The following is a 12,450-nucleotide window of genomic DNA, read 5'->3' on the forward strand; positions in this document are numbered from 1 at the left end:
CAACAGAAACACGTAATAGTGTTTAAATGCCTCCATATAGAGTTAGCGTCTGGAAGTTCATCCGGCTGTAAAAACAGGAGCAAATATATATGTACTGTATATGCCAGTTCGCACTAGCGACCCTACAAGTGCAGAAAACCCTATTGTTATTGTTATTATTATTAATATATTTTATCCAACTCCTTAGCTTAGTAGCCATCGTTGAAGCCTTCGCTTCAAAGGGTCCCGTGTTCAAGCCTTCGCTTCAGAGAGTGTCGGGTTCGATTCTCTTCTGGGTTAGAGATTTTATGCTCCTTTGATTAATTATTCTGACTCGGAGACTGAGTGTTTGTGTTTGTCCCAACATTTTACTCTTCAGACTCTGACACCACGCTGTACTATCGACTACAACAGAAACACGTAATAGTGATTAAATCCCTCCATCCGCCTTTAAAAAACAGGAGCAAATCCATGTCTATATGACAGTTCGAAACCGGGAACCTACAAGTGTAGAAAACTGTATTATTATTATTATTATTATTATTACTATTATTATTATTATTCTCCGACACCTTGGGTGTGTTATCAGCGTTGAGGTTGAGGTATTCACTTCACAGGGTCCCGTGCTCGATTCTCAGCCGGGAACGGTAACCTAACCTTACAAAGGCATTTTAGCGTCTCCCCTTAGAAGAGTTCAATTACAGGCTCCTCTTAGAAGGCTTGAAGTAGTGAAGTGTTCTGTAAGTGAGGTCATCACGTGTAGTAACCTAACCTCACCCTTAAAATACGCTAACCTAACATTACACACAGGCTCCTTACCGTCTCCTCTTAAAAAAGTCCATGAAATTTATGAAAGAGTGAACAAGGAATGATAACAACCGACAATGTAGGGCGTGTGTTCTAAATACAAGTAGGTTGAATGCATTCAGTATTGGTGGATGTGTCGCCATCTTACTTACTTCGACGGAGTACGCACAACCCTACATTTTACTCTGAGCCGTTAGTGAACAGAATAGTCTGTTCCCACAGGCGCCCATCAGAGTGTTCTGTGTGATATAGCCTTACACGCATGCCACCCATTACCCTAGACGTTGCAATCCGTGCATCCGTCCACCCCATGAGTGTAATGTTCTTTTCTGCTCTCAACACAACAGATTATATGAGGACTGTTCTAAACTTTCCTGTTCATTACAAAATACAATTAGATTTCAAATTTAATAACGGGGTAAGATAACAACAGACCGTGTGAGTTCTTAACACACACATACAAAGGTGTTCATGAGACTGGAATGCAGTGGTAGGCCAAGAAAGAGAAGGTAATACAGTAGGAGAATTCGGATTGGAACAAAGGAACGAAAGAGGAATTCTGCTGGTTGAATTCTGCACTGTTCATAATTTAGTCCTTGCTAATACTTGGTTCAAAGCCCACAAACGAAGATTTTATACATGGACGAGACCTGGAGCCACAGGAAGGTATCAAAGGGACTTCGTTAGGATTAGGCAGAGATTCAGAAACCAAGTTTTGGATTGCGAAATTTTCCCAGGAGCAGACGTGGACTCTGATCACAACTTGTTGGTTACGAAATGCCACTTCAAGTTGAAGAAATTGAAGAAAGGAAGGAAAGCAAGTGGACAAGTTGAAAGAAAAGAGTGTGAGGGATTGTTTCAAGGAACGTGTTGCACGAGGACTAAATGGAAAGGCTGAAGGAAACACAATTGAGGAAGAATGGACACTCGTGAAGAATGAGGTCTCTAGGGCTGCTGAAGAAATGTTAGAAGGAAAGGAAAGATCAACTAAGAACCAATGGATAACTCAGGAAGTACTAGAACTCACTGATGAACGACGAAGGTACAAGAAAGCAAAAAAAAATGAAGAGGGCAGAAACGAATACAGGCGATTAAATAATGCTGAGAGAAAGTTCCGGACAGCTAAGGAAGAATGGCTGAAGGAGAATTGGAAGGACGTTGAAGGTGGTATGGTCCTAGAAAATGTAGATGCTGCATACAGGAAAATTAAGGAAATCTTTGGAGAAAGGAAAACTAGGTTTATGAATATTAAGAGCTCAGATGGAAAACCGCTTCTCAGTAAAGAACACAAGGTATAAAGACGGCAGGAACATATCCAGCAGTTGTATCAAGAAGTAGAGGATATGGTTCTGGAACAAGAAGAGGCTGTTGATGCTGGTGAAATGGGAGACCCAATTTTGAGGACAGAATTTGATGGAGCCTTGAGATACCTGTATAGGAACAAGGCACCTGGAATTGATGACGTTCGCTCTGAATTACGCACTGCCTTGTGGTAAACCAGCAAGGAGAAGTTATTCCACTTAGTGTGTAAGATGAATGAGACAGGAGAAGTGACATCCTATTTTCGGCAGAATATTATTATATCTATTCCCAAGAAAGCCGGTGCTGACAAGTGTGAAAACTACCGTACCATTAGATTAGTATTTCACGCCTGCAAAATTTTAACACCTATTATTCACAGAAGAATGGAAAGACAAGTTGAAACTGAGTTGGGAGAAGATCTGTTTGGCTTCAGAAGAAATGTAGGAACACGTGAAGCAATCGTGACTTTACCTCTGATCTTAGAGGATCGAATTAAGAACTACAAGCCAACATTCATGGCGTTCGTAGATCTGGGAAAGGCATTTGATAATGTTGATTGGACCAAGTTATTTGAGATTTTGAAGGTGATCGCGATCAGATACCGAGAACGAAGCATTATCTGCAATCTGTGTAAAAATCAGTCTACAGTGATCAGAATCGAGGGCTTTGACAAAGAAGCAGCAATCCAGAAAGGAGTGAGGCAAGGCTGCATTTTGTTCCCCTCCTTTTCACTGTTTATATTGAACAGGCAGTAACTTAAAGAAAATCAAAGAGGAATTTGGGAAGGGAATCACAGTCCAAGGAGAGGAAATCAAAGCCCTGAGATTTGCTGATGATATTGTTATTTTATCTGAGACTACAGAAGATCTGGAGAAGTTTCTGAATGGTATGGACAGAGAGATAAAGAATACAAGATGAAAATAACTTATTCAAAAACAAGAGTAGTGGAGTTTAGTGGTGCGAAGTGGGTGGTGCAGGTAATATTAGATTAGGAGATGATGGCTTAAAGGAAGTAGACGAATATTGTAACTTGTGTAGAAAAATAACTAACTATGGAGGAAGTAATGACGACAATAAATGAAGACCAGCACAAGGAACGCCTTTCATAAGAAAATAAATTTTCTCACTTCGAACATTGATATGGGGATTAGAAAGATGTTTCTGAAGACTTTCGTCTGGAGCGTGGCATTCATTGTATGGAAGTGAAACATGGATGATATCTAGTTCAGAAAAAAAGAGAATAGAAGGTTTTGAAATGTGATGAAGTATGATGAAGGTAAGATGGCTTGACAGAATCACGAATGAGGAGATACTGAATGGAGTTGGTGAGAGGAGATCGATTATGCTAAATTTGATCAGAAGAAGAGATAGAATAATAGGACACAACTTAAGATATTCAGGACTGCAGTTGGTTTTTGAGAGAAGTGTCTGCGGTAAGAATGGTAGGGGTAGACCAAGGTATGAATATGAGAAGCAGATTTGAGCAGATGAAGGATGTAGCAGTTACGTAGAGATGAAAAGGTTAGCAGAGGATCGTGTGGCATGGCGAGCTGCATCAAACCAGTCTATGGACTGATGACTCACAACACACATTATTATTATTATTATTATTATTATTATTATTATTATTATTATTATTATTATTATTATTATTATTATTATTATTATTATTATTTCTCACTCCGCATCTTCCCACCCAAATAAGGGCTGAAATTGGAATCTGGAGTGTCACCATTCATCTCAGCGACCCCGAAAAGTAAGGATTCGACACTATTTTCGACTATTTTATATCTCAATCCATCAGCCCCACCCCGCCCCCCGCACTTAAGGATGCTTGTGGTATCTTACCTCCACGCGGTTTGTCTCCGGATACTAAGTCATAAGTGTACCAAGTTTGTTTGAAATCGCTCCAGTGATTTAGGAGAAGGTGTAATGTATACATACCAACATACAATGTCATTTATACTGTATAAAGATGTATATATAGGTTATATAGTGATTGCGAAAACCTAGTTGAGCTTTGTTAAGAGTGGGTGATAACTCGTGTCATTCCAATGTTGATATTATATATTTTCGTAAATATTTTACACACCTTACACACAGCTGCGTTCTTCAAACGGGGCGTACTTATCAAAGTTGTTCCTATGACATGAAAGTACATGTCGATAACGGCATTTTGGATTGCTGTTTCCAAGTAACACGCTTAATAACGATCCTCCTATCAAGAAAGGTACTGCATAAAACATGGTGGCGTGTTCCCATCTATATAAAGAAAATCGTAACGACCGTGTGTCTGTACATTGACGATTTTGGTGAAATGTTCGTACAGCTATCCGTTTAGGGGGTAAAAATGACCATCTAACTACGTTTTAACTTTAGATTCCTGAAAGTCCTAATTTTACCCCCTCCCCCAAAATCAATATTGCGGCACAATCTGCCAGACGAGCTGGAAAATTTAAATTTGGCAAAATTATACGTTTTAGCCTGTAACCGACGGAAAATTTCGAAGATCATTACATTTTTGACTCTTCATCCCCGAAGAATATCGAAATATGCAGGCAAATTTAATGATGGAGCAGACCTTCATTTCGAGGTATTTCGTGGCTAAACGGTAAATCCCATCACAAAACGGATGGCACAATCGCCGTTCAATTTGGAGTGATCTACAACTTTGGTCCTATGACTTTTTGCTGCCTCTCCCTTATACCTTAAATTAGGTCGCACATCTCGATTGCCCGTTAATTTTGTGCTTTTTACAAATATATTTCACAGTTTTACACACGTGTAGGGAAGATAATCATCGAATTTGGCATGCATATAGACACGACCAGTAACTAAATGCGAGCCAAATTTCATGATTCTAAATACCACGTAATTATGCGAAAAATAATGAGAAGTGTTAAAAAGTATTTAAATTTTGCCCCATTCAACATACTAACTTAATGAAACTCTTAAATATTGGAGATAAGAAAAAAGTTTGGGACCAAATATGTACAGCGATAAAAGTGGAGTCTGATGGTGCAAACCGTCAAATCGTTTGTTGATATGATGTACCATTTAGGAGCAGTAACTCTCGAAATGTTCTGCACCTCGAAAGGTGCCCATGCTTATCTGTCGTCTGTATAAATAAAATCGTAACGAACGTGTCTCTGTACATTAAATAATTTGGCGAAATATCCGTACAGTTGTCCGTTTCATGTGTAATATTGGCCATCTGCATATTTCTTAGCTTTGGTGTCTGTCTGCCTGTTTGTTCGTCTGAGTTCTTGTAACTTGAAAACTACTGGATATATTCCTACCAAACTTGATATTTAGAGTCCTCCTATCCTTGGGTAGGTTTTTTGGGCCAATATTATTAATAAATACCTAAATTTTCTGGGGGTTTATCCGAAACCGAAAACATGATTTTGCACTCCCACAAAATATTCACATTCACAATCAAAATTAATGGAAATACACCAATCTTAATGAAAATCAACCTTTTTTTCTAATGTGCACCCTCTAGATAGGAGGATTAATAAGGGAAATATCATTAACGGACGGTTTTTCAGCACAAGTCTCTACGGACTTAACTTGAAAACTTCCGAAGATATTTCAATCAAATATTTTATTTACCATCCACCTGTCCAAATGTAGCTTTTAAGGTCCACACTATTTCAAATTCCCGGAATGGACTAGCGGTTCTTAGGAAACGGAAATAGTGATTTTACTCTCCCACTATATATACTAGACCAACCTGACTGGAAATAGACCAACCTTGATCAAAATCTATTTCTAAAAAGTTTTTCTCATGTGCATTTTTGACAGGAGGTTTAATCATGGAGAGATAATGAACGGTCGGGTTTACAAGCTAAGTCCAGCGGACGTAGCCCAAACGGTGTTGTACGTGGAGCAGATTCCTTATCTATCTATATAAATAAAATCGTAACGACCGTGTGTCTGTACATTGACTATTTTAGCGAAATGCTCATACAGCTATCCTTTTAAGGGGCAATGATGACCAGCTGCATTTTTTAAACTTTAGTTTCCTACAAGTCTTTATTTTTACCCCCCTCACCCAAAATCGAGATCGTGGCACAATCTGACGGACGAGTTAGGAAACTGAAATTTGTCAAACAAAATTATACGTTTTAGCCTGTAACCGACGGAAAACTTCCAAGATCTTTCAATTTTTCACTTATTATCCTCGAAGAATATCGAAATAAGGATGGAATTTTAATGACGGTGCAGACCTTCGTTTCGAAGTATTTCGTGGCTATAGGGTAAGTCCTATCACAACACGGATGGCACAATCTCGGTTCAAATTGGAGTAATCTACAACTTTGGTCCTATGACTTTTTTCTTGTATCTCTATCACTTATACGTTAGATTTGCCTCTATTTCTCGAATGTATGTACATTTTTTTACTTTCTATACGCATAATCCATACTATGAATCACTTACGGTATAGGAAAGGTACAATTATAAAATTCTACACTAACATTGGCCCACCTAGTACACATATGTGAGCTAAATGCTGTGTTTATAAGGTCACATAATTATCTAAAACGTAATGCACTGCGAGACATTCTTACGCAAATTTCACCCTATTCAACTTTTCTAACTCATTCTGACTCATGAATAGACGTGATACGAAATAATATCGCAGGACCAGCCATGTAGACCCGCTAAATACGGCGTCTTACGGTATAATCGGTTTGTCGATATGACGTACCATTTGGCAGCAGTTAATCTGTAAATGAAGGTCTGCAATATTGTAAACATGCCTATACTTTCGTATGTCGACCTATTTATATTAATTATGTTGATTTGTAGCGATCGAGAAGGGGTGCGTCCGCTATTGTAGTCAGTGCTCCCGACATCGACTTTGACTGGCAATAGGAATGGGTCCTTCTCCAACTCCTGTAAGTGGCATTAGTGAGGAGGGCCTACCATTACAGTGAATAATTCCCTCCTCGATTTGACTTGCAGAAGGCAAGGGAGCATGCATATTTTTTCAAACCTCCCCTACCCGATTATGTTTGGCTGCAGGCAAGTGTTCCCGCCATTTTAAACAAATGTGCACATCTAAAGTGTGATTGGCATTAGGTATAGTGACCTGCTATTTTACTGGAAATTCACCAACTCGGTGTGACTGGCAGTAAGAAAAAGGGTCTTTCATTATAATAACAGCACAACTCAATTTTGACTCGCAATAAGGAATTTACCTGCCTTATATAATAAATTCTCCTCAAATGTAACCTGTTTGGAAGTAGAGAAGTGGACCTGCCATTGTAACGAAAACTCCCCAAATCGATTACGACCAGGCAGTAGGCAATGAGGCCTGCCATTATAATGTATACTAGGGGCAAAATATCTTTCTAGGTCGACGCCCCGAACAGATAGCATTAAAAAATAACGTAAACTTCCCAACTCGATTTTGAATCGCAGTAGGGAGGTGATTTTGCCATTGCCAACACAATTACGCAACTCACACTTTACATTGGAAACAACGTACGCGGACCTCCCCATGCTGTTTCTCGGGTAACGCTAAGAGAGCTGCAATTAAAAATTCGTTTTCACAGCATGTTAGAGTAATTTACTTACATTTCCGTATACAATGTAGAATACCGTAGGGAAGCAAGGGTACATTTGCTAGTCCACCTACATTATATACAGCATTTCTTACCGGACTATCATGATATAGCGTAAGCTGCTGTAGCCTAGTGACGATCTGTCCATCAAGTCGACCCAATCTTGGTGCAGCTTTGTAATTAAATAACTACATAAAATTACTCATCATAAATATCTACCCGTCGGATTTCATTTAGATCACTCCCTAAACCCTCGCACGATTAAAAAGGACACATTATGGAGTTTTCAGTGAAGTCGGTCCAGTGGCTTTTGAGTTTATTAATCTCAAATATACCAGCATCCACTTTTATATTTATAGATAGATATACTTCAGAAATGTTTTGCACCACCTGGAGTTCCGGATTTCTAGATCGCAAATGAGCCTAGGGAATGTATAGAATGCAAGTACACACGTTATATCATGCATAACACGATTGTTGTACATAAAATGCAACGACAGGCGCAACACAGACACTATTCTTAAGCAACGTGCATTCGGGTATCGTATATGGGAATTTGAGTCTGCCTCTCGATATTGTGTTACTCCAGCTCCATGCAGTGAAGCATGATCGGACCCGTCGTGATATGCTGTCCATAAGGCGGTTGAGGCTGTCCTGGTCGATCCTGTCACACTGTTCAACAGCAATCCTCCCGACGTCGGCCAGTTTGACAGGTGGATTCGCTCGTCGTCGCACTGCCTGCTTCAGCATACCTCAGGCATGTTCAATAGGATTCATGTCCGAAGACACTGCATGCCAGTTCATCTGATGCATGTGGGCCTCCCTGAGGAAGAGGATCACAAGATTGGAACGGTTTTTATCTTGCAGAATGAATTTCTCGCCGAAATGATGATGATGATGATGATGATGATGATGATGATGATGATGAAAATAGCAAACACTAGTAATCGAGTAGGTTTGTCTTCCAGACAGGATGCCTCTTCATCTGTTCGTTCGGAGGTGAATATACAGTCCAATGCGTTAGTTACACAGTTCTCCACAGTGATGACAGGTAGTCCCAGGTGAGCAGTCATGTTGCTTCTATTCCTCCTCAGTGCTTCTCTTTCTTTCCTACACTGCCTCTTGTCATTCGCTGTACGTCGGCGGTTTTCTTCAAAAGATAGTGTGCCATGATGGACTAGTGATCTCCAGGATGAACGGTCAGGGGCTATGTTCTCAGAATTATGAACATCAATGTAACATCTCTTCAAGTTAGCCTTGATTACAACTTTAAATCGCTTCCTTTGACCGCCTACACAGCGTTTACCTACTGATAGCCGAACTATTGCCAGTGTGATTGAACAGTGGGCACCAGGATTCTATTGACGAATTGACTGCCGGTGATATTGCCCTCTTCGAAGATGAGTGGCATCCGACGTCCATATATAACGCCGCCCTTAAACAAGGTGGACTCAGCTCCCTGATGGTCATGCGGAATGGCGTGCAAGACTTGTCTGGCGTTACCTTGCTCTCTTCAAACCCTCCTCCGACGATTATCCGGCATCAGAGGCAATCGGTACTCATTCGATCATTCGTGAAGACGCCCCGCCGTCATTATTCCAGAGATCAGCCCAAGTGTTCCCTTGCTTATCTGTGCCTCGCAGCACGGGAGGTGCTCGCCAAGGAACACTTGTTTAATTGGTCCCTACGGAGAAAAATACTGATTGTTGTAAAATGAGTTAGATATTTATTATTACATTATTATACTGCTATTAATAATGGAAAATAGATTGCTCTGACCCTTTTGGTGTTAATGAGATAAACGATTTGGCGACTCCGGCTACAGTAGACGTAGTAAATCGTGTAAAATGCTAAGAGACACCGATCTGCCACAGGATATTAGTGGTATGAGACGATGACGTCATGTTATGTCCCCAACTATACTGCACAGGACACAATAATATGCTCTTGTTTTGTTGTGGCCATAGGTAACAATAACAGCGCGCTGTCCTGGACTGTTCTGAGGCTGTATTACCTCCACGTACTCTACCAGGTAGCGTTTCTGCCATGCAACAACTCTTTGAGCGAACATACTTCACGAAAGAAAAAAGAAATGTACAGTTGGTGGAATAATTTTCTTTAAAATGTATATTATGCTAGATGGAGTACACGCCGTTGATGGGACATTGATACAGAAGTGCAACGCTATTTTACTCCCTAGATACTTTCCGCCAATATTGACGCTTGCTGTTTCACTCGTGGCGGAGCAGTACTCCCATCTATCGGAGATGAGTGGCAGAAAAAGAGACAAATCACATCACAGCAATGGTCAATATGATGTTATTGTTGATCAGTTTTATGAGCTTCCGATACTCTAGGCCTTCACATTTAGTTTTCTTCCGAATATGGGATATTAGAGTATCTCATGTAAAAGTAGTCCTTCTTTCATGACTATCACTTATCTTATTCTTTAAGCGATCGTTCCATTACGATTTTTCTCACTTTTTATATAATTCTCCTTCTCGATACGAACCGATTCCCATGCAGTTTCACACCTTAAGACAGTCATGACAGAAACCATCGCCACTTTACGTGAAACACCATGTTAACAATGGATGGCGTTGATATGGACTAAATGACGAAAGTCTAAATTCGTTATTCTACTATCATTGTCGTTACGGTATAACTGCAAAAAGGATAAATGGTTCGATCTTGTATTCTCTATAATATATTTCATGGTATAATAATAATAATAATAATTTCGTGTGGCTATTTCTAGCCGAGTGCAGCCCTTGTAAAGCAGACCCTCCGATGAGGGTGGGCGGCATCTGCCATGTGCAGGTAACTGCGTGTTATTGTAGTGGAGGATAGTGTTATGTGTGGTGTGTGAGTTGCAGGGATGTTGGGAACAGCACAAACACCCAACCCCCGGGCCATTAGAATTAACCAATGAAGGTTAAAACACCCGACCCGGCCGGGAATCGAACCCGGGACCCAATGAATCGAAGCCCAGTGCCCTGACCATTCAGCCAACGAGTCGGACATTTTTCATGGTATGTAATACTTTTAGATAGGACCAATAACATAGGTATAAAAAAGTAAAGTTTAGGCACCTTCCTCAAAACTACCATTTCATTCAGCGTGAATAAAACTTATTTATAACCTAGACTGTAGCACGTTATTCCCAGACATTACATACCAATTTTCATGACATTCTCTTCAGCCATTTTCTCGTGATGCTTGTAGATACAGTACATAAGACAGAAATGACGGAAAATTAAGTTAATTTCCTTGTTCCTGTGGACTGATACAACAATACCATTTCTTTCAAATTCTGACCAATGTTCAGACAAAACTCTTATTTTATATACATTGGCGGAAAAATATCCAAACACCATGAAATAAGGAATGTAGAATGCGGAAGTGTTGACAATATATTTGTCGAGGTGACATATTTCATTGATTAAAGATTGACTACAGGGTCCAGTAATAACCAGTGAAATCGCCTGACTGTTGAATACAGACATGCAACCGTGCATACACTGTGTCGAACAGGTGCGGGATGTCAGTTTGTGGGTTGGAGTTCCATGCCTATTGAACTTGGTCGGTCAATACAGGGACGGTTAATGCCGGTTGTAGATGACGCTGAAGTTGCCGTCCAATGATGTCCCATACGTGCTTGATTGGGGACAGATCGGGGATCGAGCTGGCCAACGCAACATGTCGACACTCTCTAGAGCACGTTGGGTTACAACAGCGGCATGGGGGCGTGCATTATCCTGTTGGAGAACCCCCCCCCCCCCGGGAATGCTGTTCATTAATGGCTGCACGAATGGTCTATCATCAGGCGGACGTACACATCTGCTGTCAAGGTGCGTTGGACAACCACGAGAGTCTGTTGCTGTCGTAGGAAATTGTTTACCAGACCCGAACTCCCAGTGGAGATCCAGAGTTTCGACTCCGCAGACAGGTGGAATGCAGGCACTTACACACGGCCATCACTGGCACCATGACAGAATCGTCTTTCATCGGAAAACTCAACGGCCATCCAATCCATCCTCCAATGATCTCTCGCTTGTCACCACTGAAGTTGGAAACGGCGGTGGTTTGGTTGTAGTGGAATGCTCACCGCAGGGTGCGTGGCCCGGAGTTTTCTTTCAAGGAATCATTGCATCATTGTGGCTCGAAGTCCTGCTGCAGTCGCAGTCCACTGTGCCACAGCCATACGCCGGATACGTCGCTCCTCTCTCTCTGTGTGGTGCCACGGGGACGTCCGGAGCCCGATCTCCTTTCGAGAGTACCTTCTCGAGACCACCGCTGCCAGCACACATGCACAGTGGAGACATTCCTGTAAAGTCGTTTTGCAAAAGCTCGGAAGGAAAATCCACATTCAAGTAACCCTATTATACGGCGTCGTTCAACCGCAGTGACCTGTTGATACTGGTCTCTTGCCCGGCTCCATGGCTAAATGGTTAGCGTGTTGGCCTTTGGTCACAGGGGTCCCGGGTTCGATTCTCGGCAGGGTTGGGAATTTTAACCATCATTGGTTAAATTTGCTGGCACGGGTGTTGTATTCATCATCATTTCATCCTCATCCCGACGCGCAGGTCGCCTACGGGAGTCAAATCAAAAGACCTGCGTCTGGCGAGCCGAACATGTTCTCGGACACTCCAGGCACTAAAAGTCATACGCCATTTCATTTCATTTACTGGCCTCTTCGTCGTTGTAAAGGCATTCCTGACCCACTCACAATCACTCCGTCCAATCTCACAGGTAACTAACGCTCTCGACAGCCCGCATTTGAAGCAGA

General features: G+C 41.3%; 1 protein-coding gene across 1 annotated transcript in view; it reads right to left on the reverse strand.

Annotated features, from left to right (window-relative positions):
- Window positions 1-12,450, reverse strand: part of LOC136867377 (trypsin-1-like) — an 80,376-nt gene that overhangs the window by 40,561 nt on the left and 27,365 nt on the right. The gene's annotated exons all lie outside the window — the stretch shown is intronic.

The sequence above is a fragment of the Anabrus simplex genome, chromosome 3 (assembly GCF_040414725.1).
Source record: "Anabrus simplex isolate iqAnaSimp1 chromosome 3, ASM4041472v1, whole genome shotgun sequence".
NCBI classification, from domain to species: Eukaryota; Metazoa; Arthropoda; class Insecta; order Orthoptera; family Tettigoniidae; genus Anabrus; species Anabrus simplex.